General features: G+C 53.2%; 1 protein-coding gene across 1 annotated transcript in view; it reads left to right on the top strand.

Moving 5' to 3' along the window:
* HS1BP3 (HCLS1 binding protein 3) overlaps positions 1-13,579 on the top strand; it is an 88,866-nt gene extending 75,287 nt beyond the window's left edge. The window contains exon 8 of the transcript XR_012379636.1: positions 11,222-13,579. The gene's annotated coding sequence lies outside the window, so the exon portion shown is untranslated. The remainder of the gene's footprint in view (positions 1-11,221) is intronic.
* The last annotated feature ends 2,663 nt before the right edge of the window (positions 13,580-16,242 follow it).

The following is a 16,242-nucleotide window of genomic DNA, read 5'->3' as shown; positions in this document are numbered from 1 at the left end:
CCTGGCCTGTGACCTGAGGGCCCCAGGGCCCACCTCCCGGGGACACCGGCAGAGCTGAGCCAGTGGCTGGGAGACGGGGGACCCTCCCTAGGGTCAGTGGACTCAGGAGGGGCCTCGGGGACTCATGGGGCTGGTGGCCAGGAGTGGCATGCTCAGTGGACTGAGGGGCAGGTGGCTAAGTAAAAAAGAAGTTAAATTTGAATTTCAGATAAAAGAATTTTTTTTTTTTTTTTTTTTTTTTAGTTTAAGTATGTCCCAAATATTGCATGGCACGTTCTTAGACTAAAAACGTATTTGTTCATTTGAAATTCAAATGTAGCTGCACGTCCTGTGTTTTTATTTGCCATTTAGGGCCATTCTATTTAGGGGTCAGCCTGGTCTGAGGGCCAGCATGGCGCACAGACCCCATAACAATAAAACGTTTCAAAAACAAACACCACCCCCGGCAGCTTGCACAGAAAAACAAAACGTGTAACTTCCTGAGAACACATTATTGTCTGAAGGTGGAAGTCTGTGAGTTTGAAGGAAAAAACAGGTTTCTGCTAAGGAAAAGTGAGTCACAGGCAAGCTGAACATGTGTCTCTGGCTTTTGGGGTAGGGTGGACACCGGCCCCCTTTCTCTCTCCTTTGCATGTTCACTCATTCTGCCACCTTGGGCAAGGCCCAGCTGGCCTGGGTGCGCTGGGCTGGGCCCTGACTCTCAGTTTACCAAGAACCCCACCAACATTGCCACTTCTGGCCCCACTGGGTCCCTGAGGGCCCCCCCTGACTCTGCTGACCCCAAGGGGGGGTCCCTCTCCCAACTACCGGACCAGCTCTGCCTGTGCCCTTTGGAGGTGGGCGCTGGGGTCCTTGGGTCACAGGCCAGACTCGGGGCCGAGTTTTAGAGCAGCAAGAAGGCCTCTTGGACGGCAGGCAGGCGCTGAGCCAGATGTAGAGAGGGTGTGGTGTGCCCACAGGGAGGTCTCAACCCTGAGCTCTGGGGCTCAGAACTAGGAGAGGCTGCCTGGGCCTGCTTCCCCATCAGTAGGGGGCTCTATGGGAGAGGCACAGTGTCCTGTGGCCGTGAGTCCCATCCTGTGCTCCAGCCCAGAGCTTTGTCCACTGAGTGTAGAATGGATGTATACTTGGCAACTGCAGAACCCCGGGCCCTGGGCACAGGCTGCCGTGGGACAGGCAGAGATGTGTGCAGGCTGGCCAGGCCACCACTGGGCCTGGGAGCCTCCTCGGGTGACTCCTGCCTCCACCCCCAGTCTGGTCTGCATGGGCAGCAGAGGGCCATGTTAAATCCCGGCACCCCTCTGCTCAAAACCCCCAAAGGGCACCCATCTTAGCCAGAATAAGCACTGAGACCTGGCAATGGCCCAGCCCTCGCTCTGCCCCCCATCGCCCTTGGACTTGGCTCCTAGGAGCCTCCCCTTGCCGACATGGCTCTTCTTGCTGTGCCCTGAACAAGCAGGACTTCGTACTTGCTTCCTTTTTTCTGGAATGCTCTTCCCCCCAAAAGGCTCACCTCCTTCAACTCTTCACTCAAACTTCTCTTTTTCCAACCTCCTGACCACACTGACTGAGATGGCTTCCCACTACCCAGCACCACCCTCTCTTTCTCCGAAGCACGCCTCACAATGAGGTTTGGCCTTATTGTCCATCTCCGTTGCTAGCACACACGCTCGCTCGTGAGGCGGGATTCACATCTGCTCCTAGGACTGTCAGGGCTCCCGGCAGGTGTGTGTGTGGGGGGGCCTGGGGGAACAGGGGAGGTGGGGGCTGGGTGGGCCACTGCCCAGGGAGCCTCCACACTGGGGAGGAGGGGGTCCCAGATGCGTCTTCAGGGTAGGGTCCAGCCTCCTGGGGACAATCCGTATGAGCTCCCAGTCAGTTCTCCCTCTTCTCCTTCCTGAAGGTGCTGCAAACTTGGGGCCAGTTCCCCCTGTCATGGAAGGGACACTGAGGTTCCCAGGAGGGAAGCCCGGACTTCCCCCAGAGACAGAATGAGAGGGCAGGGTCACAGGTCAGGGAGTGACCTTTCTAACTTGGGGTCAGTTGTCCAGGCAAACTGCACACAAAGCCAGCACGCCCCTCTGCAGGAGGCTGTCTGGGCCCACGACATTCCAGGCATTCTTTGGGGTCCTTGTGGCCGAGGTCTGTGTCTGGGGTGGAAGTAGGGCTTTGTGCAGTGAGGAAGTGTCTGACTGCAGACCCCTTTGTTTGGCTGTGAGCACTGCCTGCCTTCCTTGGGGGGGCCCCCCCGCTGTCTGGCCCAGCTGAGCAGCTGGGGTGGGGGGCAGGGCAGAGGTCCCAGGGCTAGTGCCCTGCGGGTGCCCCCTACTGCCCGGTAGGCACACAGCCCTTGCCAGGCCCTGCCTGCCCAACGTGGTTCAAGGCTGCCCTCAGGCAGTCCAGTAGGGATCGGGTTGAGGGCTCCAAGCTTCTGCCCCTCATTCCAGAAGTAGCACCTTAAGTGGGATGCAGTTTGGCCTGTTTTGAAAACTCAAACCCAGGGGTCACCCACATGGGTTTGAATCCCAACACCACTGCTTACTAAGGAGGTGGCCTTCCCCCAGCGATGTCAGCTCTCCAAATCTTAGCTTTTCTCATCTGTGAAATGGGCTAGTAATACTCGCTGGATAATGCAATTGAGAGGTGGTTTCTGGCACATACACCCCATCACTGTGAATCCCATGATGTCAGGAGGCTCTGAGAGGGAGAGGGGCCACGAAGAGTGAGGGGCACATAGTTGTCACGGGGAAACAGCTTCAACTCAACCACAGAGAGAATAAGTCCGGCCACCTCAGGAAGGGCTCCGTAAGGGGGAGCTTCCGGTCAGTGGTGGGCGGGGCAGAGCGGCTGAGTGTCCCTGTCCTGGGCAACGGGTCATGTCCAGCCCTGAGTGCTCAGAGCTCCTAGAGGAGATGTACTAGCCGCATAACCTTGACAAGCTCATTAAGCTCTTTCTTCATTAGGAAAATAGGATCCTCATAACCACTGCGCTGAGTGGCTATGCCTGGGAAATTGCTAGCCCAGAGCTTCTGTCTACAGGTGATGGCTGTTCCCATAAAAGCCTCGGCCTGTGAGCCTGGCTCAGCTCAAGCCTGGCTCAGCATCCAGAGTGCTGTGTGGCCCCAGCGGGTCTCTGGCTCTCTCTGGGCTGCCCTTTCTCTCTCTGTATCCTGAGAAGAGGGACAGAACTTCCTGCTCTGGCCTACTTTGTGGCCTTGGCTTGTCCCGGGAGGGTCTTGCTCAGCGCGGGTGGAGCAGGGTCAGAGGTCCTACGTTTATCTTCTAGCACCGTAACAGCTGCAGGGCATGCCGGGAGTGTCCCACAGGGCATAGCTGGCCTGCCTATGGCAGGGAGCAGGTGCCCACTGCTGCCCTTTCCGGGTGTGCCTCAGGCTGCAGATGTCTGCAGGGGTCAAGCCCCAGAGGCAGCCTCCTGAGCACCCCTGGGTCAGGCGTGGTATGGGCAGAGAGGTACCCTCTCCCAAGATCAGTAATTGTGGAGATGGGGCTGGCAGGGGCCAGGGTGCTTGGAGGGATCCCTAGACCGTGTGTCAAGTGAAACAGGAGTGGCAGGGCGCAGTGGCCTTGGAAACGTCTGGGCGGCCTGGTGGAGGGCCAGTTGTGGCAGGGCTGAGAGCAAGCTGCGGGCCAGGGAAGGCAGCCAAGAGATGTGCGCCACAGGGGAGCGTGCAATATTTGCAGGCCACTAGTGTTCAGGATCCTGAGCTGCCTGTGCCCTTGCCTCCACTTCAAGCATCTGGCGCTGAGGCCTCTCTGTTGGCCGGCTGAGCTGGTGGGAGAGACCGGCCCTCCCTCTGGGGTAAAGCTTCAAAAGTGAGCACCTATCCGTGGCTGGACACTGTAGCCCTGTACTCCCCCCGAGAGAGCCTTGGCTGCTGCTGGGAGGAGAGGGGAGCTCCAGATGCAGAGTGAGCTCAAGGCCGGATAAGGCGTGGGCAGAGGCTGGACCTGCTGCCAACCCTGTCCTGAGCGCCCAGAGAGCAGGATGGAGCTCTGATGGACAGGACAAAGGCTCCGTGTCTTTGCTTCAGGGTAGCGAGTTTGGACAAAGCAGGGCATGTTGAACTTCAGCAACTATTTCATGGAACCCCTGATGGACTCAGCCTTCTAGATCAGAGGTCTCAAACTGAAATGTGCATCTGACTGATCTGGAGGGCCAGGGGATACACAGATTCCTGGGCCCAACCCCCAGAGCTTCTGAGCGAGCAGGTCCAGGGTGGGGCCCAAGACTCTGCATCTGCCAGCCATTCCCACTGGGGCTGGTGCTGATGCGGCGGCACCCCGACCATGCAGAGCAGGACCATAGGTCTTTGCTGCTCCAGGTGCTGGGCTTAGCCCAGCCCCTTGTCGGAGATGCAGAACCTGCCCCGCCACCAGCCTCGGAGGCCAAGTCTGCACCTTAATAAGAATCCAGGTGATTCCAGGCACCTGGGTGACTCAGTGGGTTGAGCGTCTGCCTTCGGCTCAGGTCATGATCCCAGGATCCTGGGATCGAGCCCCTCATTGTGCTCCCTGCTCAGCGGGGAGTCTGCTTCTCCCTCTGCCCCTCCTCCCACTCTTTCTCTCAATCTCTCTCTCTCTCTCAAATAAGTAAATAAAAATTTTTTTTTAAGATTTTATTTACTTATTTGACAGAGAGAGAGAGCACAAGCAGGGGGAGTGGCAGGCCGGTTAAATAACCACAGGTTTCCATTGGTCAGCACAGCTCTAGAGTGACCCAGCTCAGAGGGCCCATGGGGGTTGACGTTGTGTAAACAGGGAAAAGGTTCAGAGAGAGATCAGAACCTGCCTGAATCAGGGACAGGGTGGGACCAGAACAATGTCCCTGGGCTCTGAGGCCAATGTTTTCTCCCCCGCATAGCACTGCCACCATGCGCCTGGGCCCTGGCCCTGCCTCTCTCTCCACCAGCCCCTGGATGCTACAGCTCTATGGACTGACGGGTCCGTGGAATCTCAGGAGGCAGCCCGGTGTGAATGCTAAGCTCGGCGGTACGAGAGCCGAGCCATGTGTCCACAACTAGTATCGGATGTAGCTGTAGAGATTGGCCAACTGAGAATGGACACATGGCGGGCTGTGTACCGCAACGGACACACGGCCTACAACACACTCAAGTGCACAGTGGACTTAGGGTCTCTACCCTAAGCTTCCATATGCAGCATTCACCATTGTAAGTAATCAAGGTTAAATGAAATCATAGGGGTGGAGCCCTGATCTAACAGGATTAGTGTCCTTATATGAAGAGACACCAGAGAACTCGCTGGCTCTCTCTCTCCACCACTTGAGGACACAGCGAGAAAGTGAGTATCTGCTAGCTGGGAAGAGGGCCCTTACCAGAAACCGGCCCTGCCGGACCTTGTTCGGGGCCTGCAAAACTGTGAGGAAATAAACCGTGGCCAAGCCATGCGGTCTGTGGTATTTTGTTATGGAAGCCCGAGCAGACCAAACACAGGGAAATTGGTTTGACTTTTAAAACCTAGAGGAGAAAAAAAAATACTAATAATAAAAATAAATAAAAGTTAGAGGAGAACCAGCTACATCTCAGAAACACTGTTGTCTGCTTCCTCCAGGAAGCCGGAGGACCCTGGGACAGAGCCCGTGCTTCCACTCCACAGTGCAGCAGTGAGTGGGGAGGGGGACCCCCATCGACCTCTAACTCCATAGCTGAGAACTTTGCAAGACTCAAAAAGGATTTGGGGACCTGATCCGTAACAATGGCAAGAGTTACCAGTGTGTGGGACAGGGAAGTTTCTGGGGGAGCAGAAGAGATTTCAAAGGCAGGGGTGCCTTCTTCCTGGAGGGGAGAAAGAAGGGTGGGCAGAGGGGTGAGGAAGGGCTGCAGAGAACCCTAAGATTTGGGCCCTAGCAGGTCTGGCCTCAAAGCCCATAGTGCCCCCTCGACCCCCCAAACCCTGAGAGCCTTGTGGGCCCCACTAAAGAGACTGAATTTGGTGCCACAGGCCTGGGGTTTGAAGAATTGCAGACGAGCAGGTTTCTGTGATAGTGTTTATGTTTCAGAAAGATCACTCCACCGTCCGTTTGGATGGTAGACTGTAGGAGAGACTGGGGGTATAGGACCAATTAAGAGGCAACAGGTAAAAAGTTCAAGGGCTTAGATAGGGTCAGTAGCAATGGAGCAGGGAAGAGAAAATAGAAGAGAGATCTGAAGGAGATGGAATTAGCAGAACCCATCCCAGAATTCGTGGAACTCCACAGGAGGCATGGAGGAGATAAGGAGGGGGGAGGAGGGCAGAGCCGAAGGTGGCCCCTAGGTTGTGGCTTGGACTCTGGGTACCAGTGGCACCACTCAGAAGGATGAGACACAGCACGGTGCAGGGCAGGGGAGGATGAGTTCAGCTCTAGAAGGTACGAGTTTAAGGCCTCTGGGCAGTCGGAGGTGTCCTGAGGTCAGGAACAGGAGCCCCATGGAGAGTGCACTTTGGGGACCCCAGTGCCCCGCACGTCTGCTGTCTTTAACAGGGCTCACTGGGGTTCCTGGGGCCCTGCCCATAGCAGTGGGTGATGTTGTACAAGCCAACCACCCCCGTCTGCCATTTCCAAAGACCCAGGGAGGTGCCACCTCCCCATGCCTCTGGTTGCCCCAAGGCTGCCTGGTGCCCCCTTGTCCGGTGGCCAGAAGGAGGGAGGAATGAGGCCAGTGCTGTAAGCCCCAGCAGCCCAAGTTCTGCCTCTGCAGAAGCCTCCACGCACAGTGGGGAAAAAGACTCTCCACGCACAAATAGACTATTTCTGGAACTAGAGAAAGAGCAAAGTGGTGGAGTGCCGAGGATCAACGGAGGGACAGGCCTGGTTACCAGCAGCCCCAGTGGGACCGAGGGCTGGAGAGCAGGCCAGCTCTGCTCCCTGTCAGGGGGGGCCTCACCAGGCCCACAGCTGTCCCCCTCCGATGGACCGCCTGAGTAGTGGTGAGCTCCCCGTCAGGCTGGGAGCCCGGGCTAGGCCTGGAGAGCAGCTGTGAGAGAGACTGCAGAGGAGCTCCCAGCCTTAAAAAAAAGGGCAGGACAAAATCTCTCACGCCTTATTTTCCCAGATTGAATCATCCTATGAACCTCATCTCTCCAGAGGAGCTGGGTAGCAGTTTCTACTCTTCACATGGATTTGCCATCTTCAGGTCCCACCTTTTCCTATCCCAACACACACCCCCCAATCAATCACACCATTTATGTGCAATTACCCACAGGTGTCCCCTGCCAGGTGAGTCACTGCCCGGTAAGGCCTGCTGCTTAGAGCTTCCAGAACCCTGATGGGCGTAAGAATGCCTTGAGGATCGGATCCAGCTGGTCCAGGGCAGGGCCTGAGGCTCTGCATTTACAGCAAGCTCCCAGGTGCAGCTGCTACTGGTCCTGAGGGGGACCAACCATGCAGAAACAAGGCTGGAGCTGCCAGTGAGACCCATCAGGGTTCTATGATGGGAGTCGGGGGTGGGGGGGGGGGGGGTCGGGGAGTGCTAAGAAGAATCCAGTGCAGGAATCTCAAAAGAATGGACTCCGCTCTTTCTAGAGCAGAACTAAGTCTATCCCCCGCCACTCTCTATCTTGGGGGTCAATCCTAGTCTCCCCTGCTTGAGAAGCATGAACCTGCTATAGGAAGATAGCTTCATCATGGCTTTGTTCGCCTTCCCCCCCTAACCCCACCTGTCCCTGGTGAACTGTTTCTGCCTGGTGAACTCTTTACTTGATCCGTGGGGCGGCCGGGGCCCCATTGCAACCAAGGGCCAGCCCAGCCGGGACCCTAGACAGAGGAGCTTTCTTCCTCCCCAGCCCCAGCCGGCTGCTGGCCACAGAAGCAGCACCCTGCAGGGCCCTTCACTGGGAACCAAGAGACCTCAGCCTCGGATCCTCCCCCCTCTGGGCCTCAGTTTCCCCCCCTATAATGTGGGGGTGAATGAAGGCTCTCTTGGAGGTGGCTCTGCACCTACCAATTCAGGCTTGTGGGGCTCAGAGCGGGTGGGGATGGCCTGGGCAGTCGGGGCAGGGCAGGCTGGCTCCGTCAGGGATGCACACGCCTTTGCAGCCTCCCTCTGTACTGAGGGTTCTCAGATATTTTTAGGAAGGTTGGCGCCTCTTGGGCTGTGATTCATTAATGCAGCTGACAGCGATCAGCATCTTTTGAAATCACAGGAGGAAGCTGAGAAAGTTCCCTAGTGCTGCTGTGTGTGTTGGTGGAGAGAGGAGGGGTCACGGACCCGGGGTTTCTACCTGGAGCTGTGTGTGGCAGGGAGTGGGGAGGGTAGAGAGGACAAGCGAGTCCAAGAAGGGCCTTGGTTTAGAGCAGCTCCTAGCCTAGAATGGTGAGAAAGCCAAGAAAACAAATGACAGGGGGCCCCTGGGTGGCTCAGTCGGTTGAGCGTCTGCCTTCGGCTCAGGTCGTGATCCCAGGGTCCTGGGATCGAGTCCCGCATCGGGCTCCCTGCTGAGTGGAGAGTCTGCTTCTCCCTCTGCCTCTCCCCTCCACTCATGCTCTCTCTGGCTCCCTCTCTCTCTCAAATAAATAAAATCTTAAAGAAAGAGGGGCACCTGGGTGGCTCAGTCGTTACTGCCTTCGGCTCAGGTCATGATCCCGGGGTCCTGGGATCAAGCCCCGTTTGGGGCTCCCTGCTCATCAGGGAGTCTGCTTCTCCCTCTCTCTCTCTGACCCTCCTCCCTGCTTGTACTCTCTCTCTCTCTCTCTCTCTCTCTCTCTGTCTCAAATTTAAAAAAAAAATTTAAAAAAAAAAGATTTCTGGGCCACTTTGAAGTAAATGTGGAGAACGGATTCCAGTCGGAGGCCTCAAGCTAGGCATTCTCAGTTTTACAAGGAAGAAAGGTGCTATCCTGAACCCTCCTGCCCAGACACTTCCTAAGCTTTGTGGCTGGTAGGACGCTGTGTGGACTTCTAGGCACACTGAAGTGAGTTCATGCTTGTGTGAATGTGTACTGGGGGTGTATCAGACTATAGGGATGCATATCTGAGGACGTAAGTGGCAGGAGACCATTCGCCCCCAGATCTCAGGTTTATGCACATCTTGCAAAGTGAGCGCCAATACCCTTTGTTCTGGATTATCTATTCTTTTCTTTTTTCTTTAAGATTTATATATTTATTTATTTTAGGGGGGAGGGGCATAAGGGAGAGGGAGAGAGAGAGAACAATCTCAAGCAGACTCCCTGCTGAGCGCAGAGCCCCATGCAGGGCTCGATCCCACGACCCCGTGATCATGACCTCAGCAGAAAACCAGGAGTCCAACACTCAACTCACTGGGCCACCCAGGAGCCCCCCATTTTTATCTTTTCAAGGATGTTGTAGAGCAAACAGCCTTGGTAGATAGAATTCGCATCTCCCTCCTGAGCAAAGGGCAGACACATTTCGTAGTTACTGTAACAGGCAGGTGTCCTAAGCTTGGAGTTCCTCCCTCTAGTGCAACCCGTTGTATGTGGGGTGTCACCTGATCCTCTTCGCGTCACCCTGGGGGAACTAGGGTTCAGAACCGGCACTAAAGTACTGTGACTCTGGCGACTGTGATTGTTGTCAGAAATAAACTGTCCTGCCTCCCTGACTCGGGAAGCTTGTGTTTTCTGCCCGCATCCACAAAACCAGGACGGGTTAACCCGCTCGCCTGCTAGTAGAGAAAATCCCAGACCCTTCAGTTATTGACGAGATGTTTGTAAATATGTGTGTTTCAGTGAGTCTGGCTTTGACCACATTTGTATGGACATGCGAGAATTAGAGGGCTGTGGTATCTCTGGTGAAAGGGGGTTCAAGAGCTTGTACATATTGGGAAACCAGCCTTTGGGTGTTGGGAGTCTGTATGGGAAAATGATGAGCATATATGTAATAAGAGCTGCACCAGCTCTCCTCATTGAACCATAGGAAGGAGACAGTGAATTAGGAACACGGAGAGACAGATGCCCCCTCCTACACCCACCCACCTGCCACCTGGGCTTCTGGGGGCCCCCGAGGGAGTGCTGCGTTTCCCCTGGGATGGCTGCAGAGCTACAGGAATAAGTCGTCGAGAAGGGGCCCCTGCTTTGTGGGATAGGTTCTTTCTCCCCACCCCATCTTAACCTCACCGACCTTCGCAAGCTCTATCAACCCCGGCCCACCCAGGCCAATTAAGTCAGACTCTGGGCCACAAGCCCCAGCACCAGTTTTTAGAAATCTCCCTGGGTATCTCTTCTCTAGCAGCTAAGCACGAGAACCTCTCCTGGAAGGTGCCTATTATCCCTTCCCAGCCAAGAAAACGGGATAGGGCATTTATCAATTAACGCTCATATCATGTGGTTCCAACAGGAGCCTGAGTCCATCCCCACGGGATACCACTTCAGCCCTCCTCCCGTTTCCAATTATTTTGCTTGCATCTCTCGACACAATTGGCCTGGTGAAGAGGGAGGTTGGGTGGAAAAAGAAATAACACCTGAGTATTTATTGCTTTGAGCACAGCGCTGGGTGCTTTCCCTGCATTAAGCTCTCTGCCTCAAATAATGCCCAGTGGTGGATGCTGTTATCCCCATCTAAGAGGAGAAAGCTGAGGACCAGAGGAGCTTGGCAATCCGTCCAAGTTAATGCAGAGAAGGCAGAGCCCAGCCAGGCTTGGTGGTGAGGAGGGACAACAGAGGGAGTGAGAGAACCCTTGATGTCGGGGGGTACAGAGTATGCCCCCTCCAAGAGTATGCTAAGGCACCAAGAAGGCTTTTCGGAGGGGAATTGGCAGGAGGAGGGTGGGTAAGTGTTTTGAGAGGCAGGCTAGCTAGCTGGGGCCCCGAACCTTGTAATGGATTGAGCCAGAAGCCCTCCAGGCCGTAATCACAACCACATTTATATTCCTCTGCATCATCTAGAGACCAAACTAGCCCCAATCCCATATCCACAACCACCCCAGAAATCCATAGATGGGTCTATGCTGGCGGCTCAGCCCCAAGAGCAACGGAGGAGGCACACAATGGCCTCATTTCCTTCTCTGGCTTCTCTCAACCCGTCTTATTAACATTCAGGCAGCTCCTCACACATTCATCGAAGGCCACAGAGGAGTTGAGATCTGATCTAGCCTGGCTGAGCCACATTAAAATCAATTAAAAATGAGAGATAAGCCCCTTCTTTCCGATTGAAAAATCCACAGGAGCAAGAGAAAGACACACGCAGCCCATCGATCATCCAAGACTCTGCCTTCCTTGACTTTCTTTTTTTTTTTTTTTTTTTTCTAAGCAGCTTCTAGAGGAGTTGTCTGAGCAGGCGGGCAGCTCCCAGGCTGGATCTTGGCTGCCAACGGAACACGCCTGCTATCCTGTGGCATTGCCCACCTGGCCAGCCTGACAGCCTGGCAGTCTGACCACACTGGGAGTGAGCAGAGGCAGCCAGGGGAGAGTGCAGAGCCTGGCCCGTGAGCCCCATTCCGGGATCGGACACAGGTGCCCCTTTCACTCCCAGGCCCAGAAGGTAGACTCCAGGAAGACCATGGATTCCAGGCTGGCTCAGCTCTCTGTAGGGAACTGGGCAGAAGGAGGCTTCTTTCTTGTTTCTTCTTGGAGAATTCTTATCACTGTGGTAATTCCTATGAAGTTGCATTCCCTGATTTTCCAAGTAAACGTGTGTGTGCATGTGTGCATGCGTGTGTGTGTGACGTGCTGGGGCCTGTGCCGCAGAGCCTAGAACATCAGCAGGCACTGAGTAAACACTTGTCAGATGAATGGAAAAAATGAGGCCGCTATACATCTGCCATCCGCCAGCCATAAGCAATCAATCCAACAGCATTTGGTGCTGGTTTTGGTATTTCTGAGCTTATCAATTGAACTTCTTTGTTCATTTAGTTATTCCACTGGGGACCAAGTCTTCACTGGGCCTTTTAACACAGTGAGAAAGGGTTCATATAGGCACACTCGGCCCCAGCACGGTGTCATGCCAGGATGGCAGGCTCCCTGGAGCAGATGGGCCTGACCTTCATCTGTCGGCATGAGTGGACTTGGTTAGGCAAGGCTGGAGGGGAGAGCGTAAATGATCTTAATTGTCAGGGAAAGGGGTCTGGGCTTTCTCTGTGGGGGGGGGCACTCCTGTTTATACCACAGATGGCCCATCCGCATGCAAATAACAATTTCATACTCTTACCTGGGTCAGGGGTGACCCTAGAGTGGGGTTTCATGAACAATGAGAAAGTGTCCAGATCCAGAGCCACTGGGGTTTTTTGGGTGTCCCAACATAGAGGCAGTGATTGGATTGGATTTAGAATACAATTCTTCTGAGCAACTTACGAAAAGTATTGACTCCAGTGCATAATTTTTTAAGTAATTGGAGCACTTTGAGTTCATTGGGTTAGGAGCTTAACCTGTAATGTGAGCTGTTAAATTACACTCACAAAGGGTGAGGCCTCAGTAATGATCCCTCTGGTCCAAGGATGTCTGCTGACTTACCCAAAAAAAAAACCATACAATGCATTTCTTTGTAGGGTGGGGGTTTTTTCTGCTTCTAACAGCACAAGTGTGTGAAGATCTAGCAAGTTGGAAAGAGATTGACTGTTAAAGGAGTTCAAGCTCTGATTATTTGCTATTGCGTGGTTCAGAGAAAACTCCATTGGCTGAGGAGCTCGGACTTTGGGGCAGTGCAGGATGTTTCAAATGCCAGCCCAGTGGTAAAATAGAAGTGCCTTAGTCACCAGCTCTGAGATGGGGGGGCCTGAGTGTGGGGGCCTTAAACCAACGCACTTTGTGACTTTGAAGCCCAGATCACTTTGTTCATTTCAATTTGTTCAACAAATATTTACCGAGTGCTTTCTTTCAAGGCCTTTGGAAGGGGTAGTCTTAAAAATATTGAACAAGCAGGATGGTACGGACCACAAGCACTCAGAATGAGGAACTGACCGATGAGAATGGACACTGCCTATAAACAACCAACACATTCTGATTTCCGCAGGCGAGGCCTCAGCCCTGGAGCTGGGAAGACAGGGAGCACAACATTCTAGTGGCCTTGATAGGAGGAGTCAGTGGGGCTCCCCAGATGAGATGCTCCTAAGCTGAGTCTTGCAGGACAAGAGGAAGCAAGGAAGGAGGCAGACATTTCAGGCACAAGTAGGGTGCAGGGTGGGCACCACACAGACAAAAAGTCAAAGCAAGAGAGATCCTGGGGTTTCAGGAACCTTCCAGTAGCTGATTGAGGCTATGGGAAGTAAGGATGCTGGGAGGGACCAGACCAGGAGGACCTTGCATGATTTAATAATACTTTAGGATTTAATTCCTCAAGTTGATTTGGAACAGTTGAAGGATTTCTGATCAGGGAGAAATAGGACCAAAGTGTTTTTAGAAAGATCAATGCCTATATTCTAATTAATAGGTGAGCATAAGGGGACAGAGGGGTAACCAGAAACTCTCCAAGTGAGAGAAGATGAGCTAGGGTTTAGAAAAGAGTTGCTCTTGGAATGCCTATGTGGCTCAGTCGGTTAAGCATCTGCTTTCAGCTCAGGTCATGATCCCAGGGTCCTGCGATCGAGCCCCGCGTCGGGCTCCCTGCTCCGCGGGAAGCCCGCTTCTCCCTCTCCCACTCCCCCTGCTTGGGTGCCCTCTCTGGCTGTGTCTCTCTCTGTCAAATAAATAAATAAAATCTTAAAAAAAAAAAAGAGTTGCTCTTATGTACACCCTCAGTTTAGAGGGGTATAGGTCCTCCTAACATCTGCCTTCCACAGGGCATTTTCAGCTTGCAAACAAGAAGTGATGCTTTGGTGTGTTACAGCCCAGGTAAACAGTCATGAACACCGTGGATGGGGGTGTAGGTGGGGTTTCCCTGATTACTACAGCCATTCATGTCCAAAGGACTTATCTCCAACATACATGCACTACCCTGAGACATCTTGTTAATGACTCGGCTACCAATGAAAGAGAGGCCTGACAAGGACCCCAGCTGTTAAGAGGCCTCCTTGTTCCACATCAGGCATTCTCAAACTTTTGAGTCTCTGGACCCCTATTTTATATTCTTGAAAATTATTGAGGACCCAGAAGAGCCTCTGTGTAGATGGGAGATAGCTATCAATATTTACCATATTAGAAATTAAAGCTGAGAAATTTTTAAGTTGTGTATTAATTCATTTAAAAACAATAATAATAAATCATTTGTGTGTTGGCATGTTTATTTTTATGAAAATAACTATATTTTCCAAAATAAAAAGAATTAGTGACAAAGGTGGAATAGTCTTTAGTGTCTGGTTTAATAGACAACTAGGTGATCATATCTGCTTCTGCATTCAATCCCCTGCAAAATGATGTACCACATGGATTCTGGAATATTCCACTTTATTATAAGAAAGAATGAGAGTGAAAAAAGGCTCATAACGTCTTAGTACAGTTATGAAAATAGTTTTTTAGCCCTGAATACCCCAGAGAAAATGTCGGCGCCCCGCGGGGGCCACTGCTCTAGACCTTGCCCTGACAGATGTGCTCTTAGGAAGGAACCAAACCAATTTGCTAGTTCCTCATTGTCTCCCGCAAGGGTGCCATCTGCTCTCCTAGACTGTGAGCACCGACAGGACAGGGCCACACCCAGAGGCCGGGGGTGGGTGGCACCGTGTCCTGGAAACCGCTGGGCACTTCCCAGACAGAATGTCGGGGTCACACAGCGCCCCCACCCCCATTAAGTGTACTTGTCTGGATCTATCAGACCAGTTCAATCCCCAGATCATCCACCGGTGTATGACCTAGGACTTCTCCCGGACAACCCCCTGCCCTTCACCCCCATGGCCCTTTCATCGCAAGTACCCTCGATTCAACCCATGAACATTCTCAATCAGCCCACCTCCCTCCGTGTTCATTAACACCAACCGTTAATGGTTCTAGACACCCCGTCCCCTTCCTGGGCTCCTGCCAGAGCCCCCTCTACTAAAATCTGCCAACCAGGTTCCACGGGAACTAAAAGAACCTTTGCAAAAACAGACCTGAGCATGTTACTCATTTTCCTAAAAAACCCTTCAGGGGTGTCTGTGGCATTTAGGCTGAGGAGCAAATCCTTCAGCAGTAGAAGGCCCCTTCTGCCTTTCTAGGCCCGTCTGCGTGCCTCTCTCCCTCACTGCCCTTCAACCTCTTGGCCTCCCTGATATTCCTGTGCCTCTGGCCCCGTCCCCACCCAGGGCCTTGGCTCCAGCTGCTTCTCCACCTGGAGTGCTCTTCCCCACTTTCTCCGCCTACTTTACCTGTGCTTATCTCTCAGCCTCAGATCAGCCATCAGTCCCTTCCAGAAGCCTTCTCTGACCTCGCCAACTCGGTCAGGGCCCCCTAATGGAGGCATTTATAGCAACTTTCACAGTTGCCATTTTATAGCTATTGGTGCGATTGATCAATATCTAGTTCTCAACCAGACTGTGCTATACTCTGAAGACCAGTGTATCGGCTACCTATTGTTATGCCACAGATTTCCCCAAAACGTAGCGGCTCGCTGTAGCCAACAGTTACTATCTCACAGTTTCTGTTGGTCGGAAATCTGAGGGCAACTTAGCTGGGTGATTCTGATTCACGATCTCTCATGAGGTCGCAGTCAAGGTGTCAGGACTGCTGTCCTCTGAAGGCTTGACTGGGGCTAGAAGGTCTGCTTCCAACATGGTTGCTGGGCCTCTCCATAGGGCTGAGCGTCCTCACAACATGGCATCTGGCTTCTGTCAGAGAACAAATGATCCAAGAGAGTAAGGCAGAAGCCACAGTGTCTCTTACAACATTGCTGTAGACCTCCTACCCCATCATTTCCACAATATTCTCTTGATGACACAAATCAGCCCTAATCAGTGTGGGAGGGGGCTCTGGAAGTATGCGACTACAGGAGTCACTGGGGGCCATCTCGAAGGGCCATCTAGCACAGCTGAAAATCCCTTCTGTCTTTGCTCTCGTTACAGCTTCAGTGCCTGGCAGATATTGAAATCATAGGTTTTGAATGAATGAAGGAGGGGTTCACTAAGTTATCTACTCCAAACAGTAAGCGAGGATGGGTAGAGGGAGCCTGCTTACCTCCCTTAGCATTTCCAGCAAATTCTCAGGGATGATTAAGCCCCAACCTTTGCCTCGCCCCAGATCTCAAAGCCTGGGCATCTGTGTCCCACTCAGAGGGTCAGAGAACACAGTCAGGCCACAGCCCAGCCCATAGTCAGCTGAGGCATCAGATGTCATTTCCTGAGCATAGTCCCTGGACAGCTGTTCATTCCTCAGACATTTGGATCAGAGGAACAGCAATTAAGAGAATTGGAAAGTGGTGGTTTCACCTTATTT

Source organism: Callorhinus ursinus, unplaced genomic scaffold (assembly GCF_003265705.2).
Source record: "Callorhinus ursinus isolate GAN/ISIS: 27379988/994484 unplaced genomic scaffold, GSC_fseal_2.0 scaffold10, whole genome shotgun sequence".
NCBI classification, from domain to species: domain Eukaryota; kingdom Metazoa; phylum Chordata; class Mammalia; order Carnivora; family Otariidae; genus Callorhinus; species Callorhinus ursinus.
Note: the sequence above shows the minus strand (reverse complement) of the source record. Positions and strands in the feature narration are given on the sequence as shown.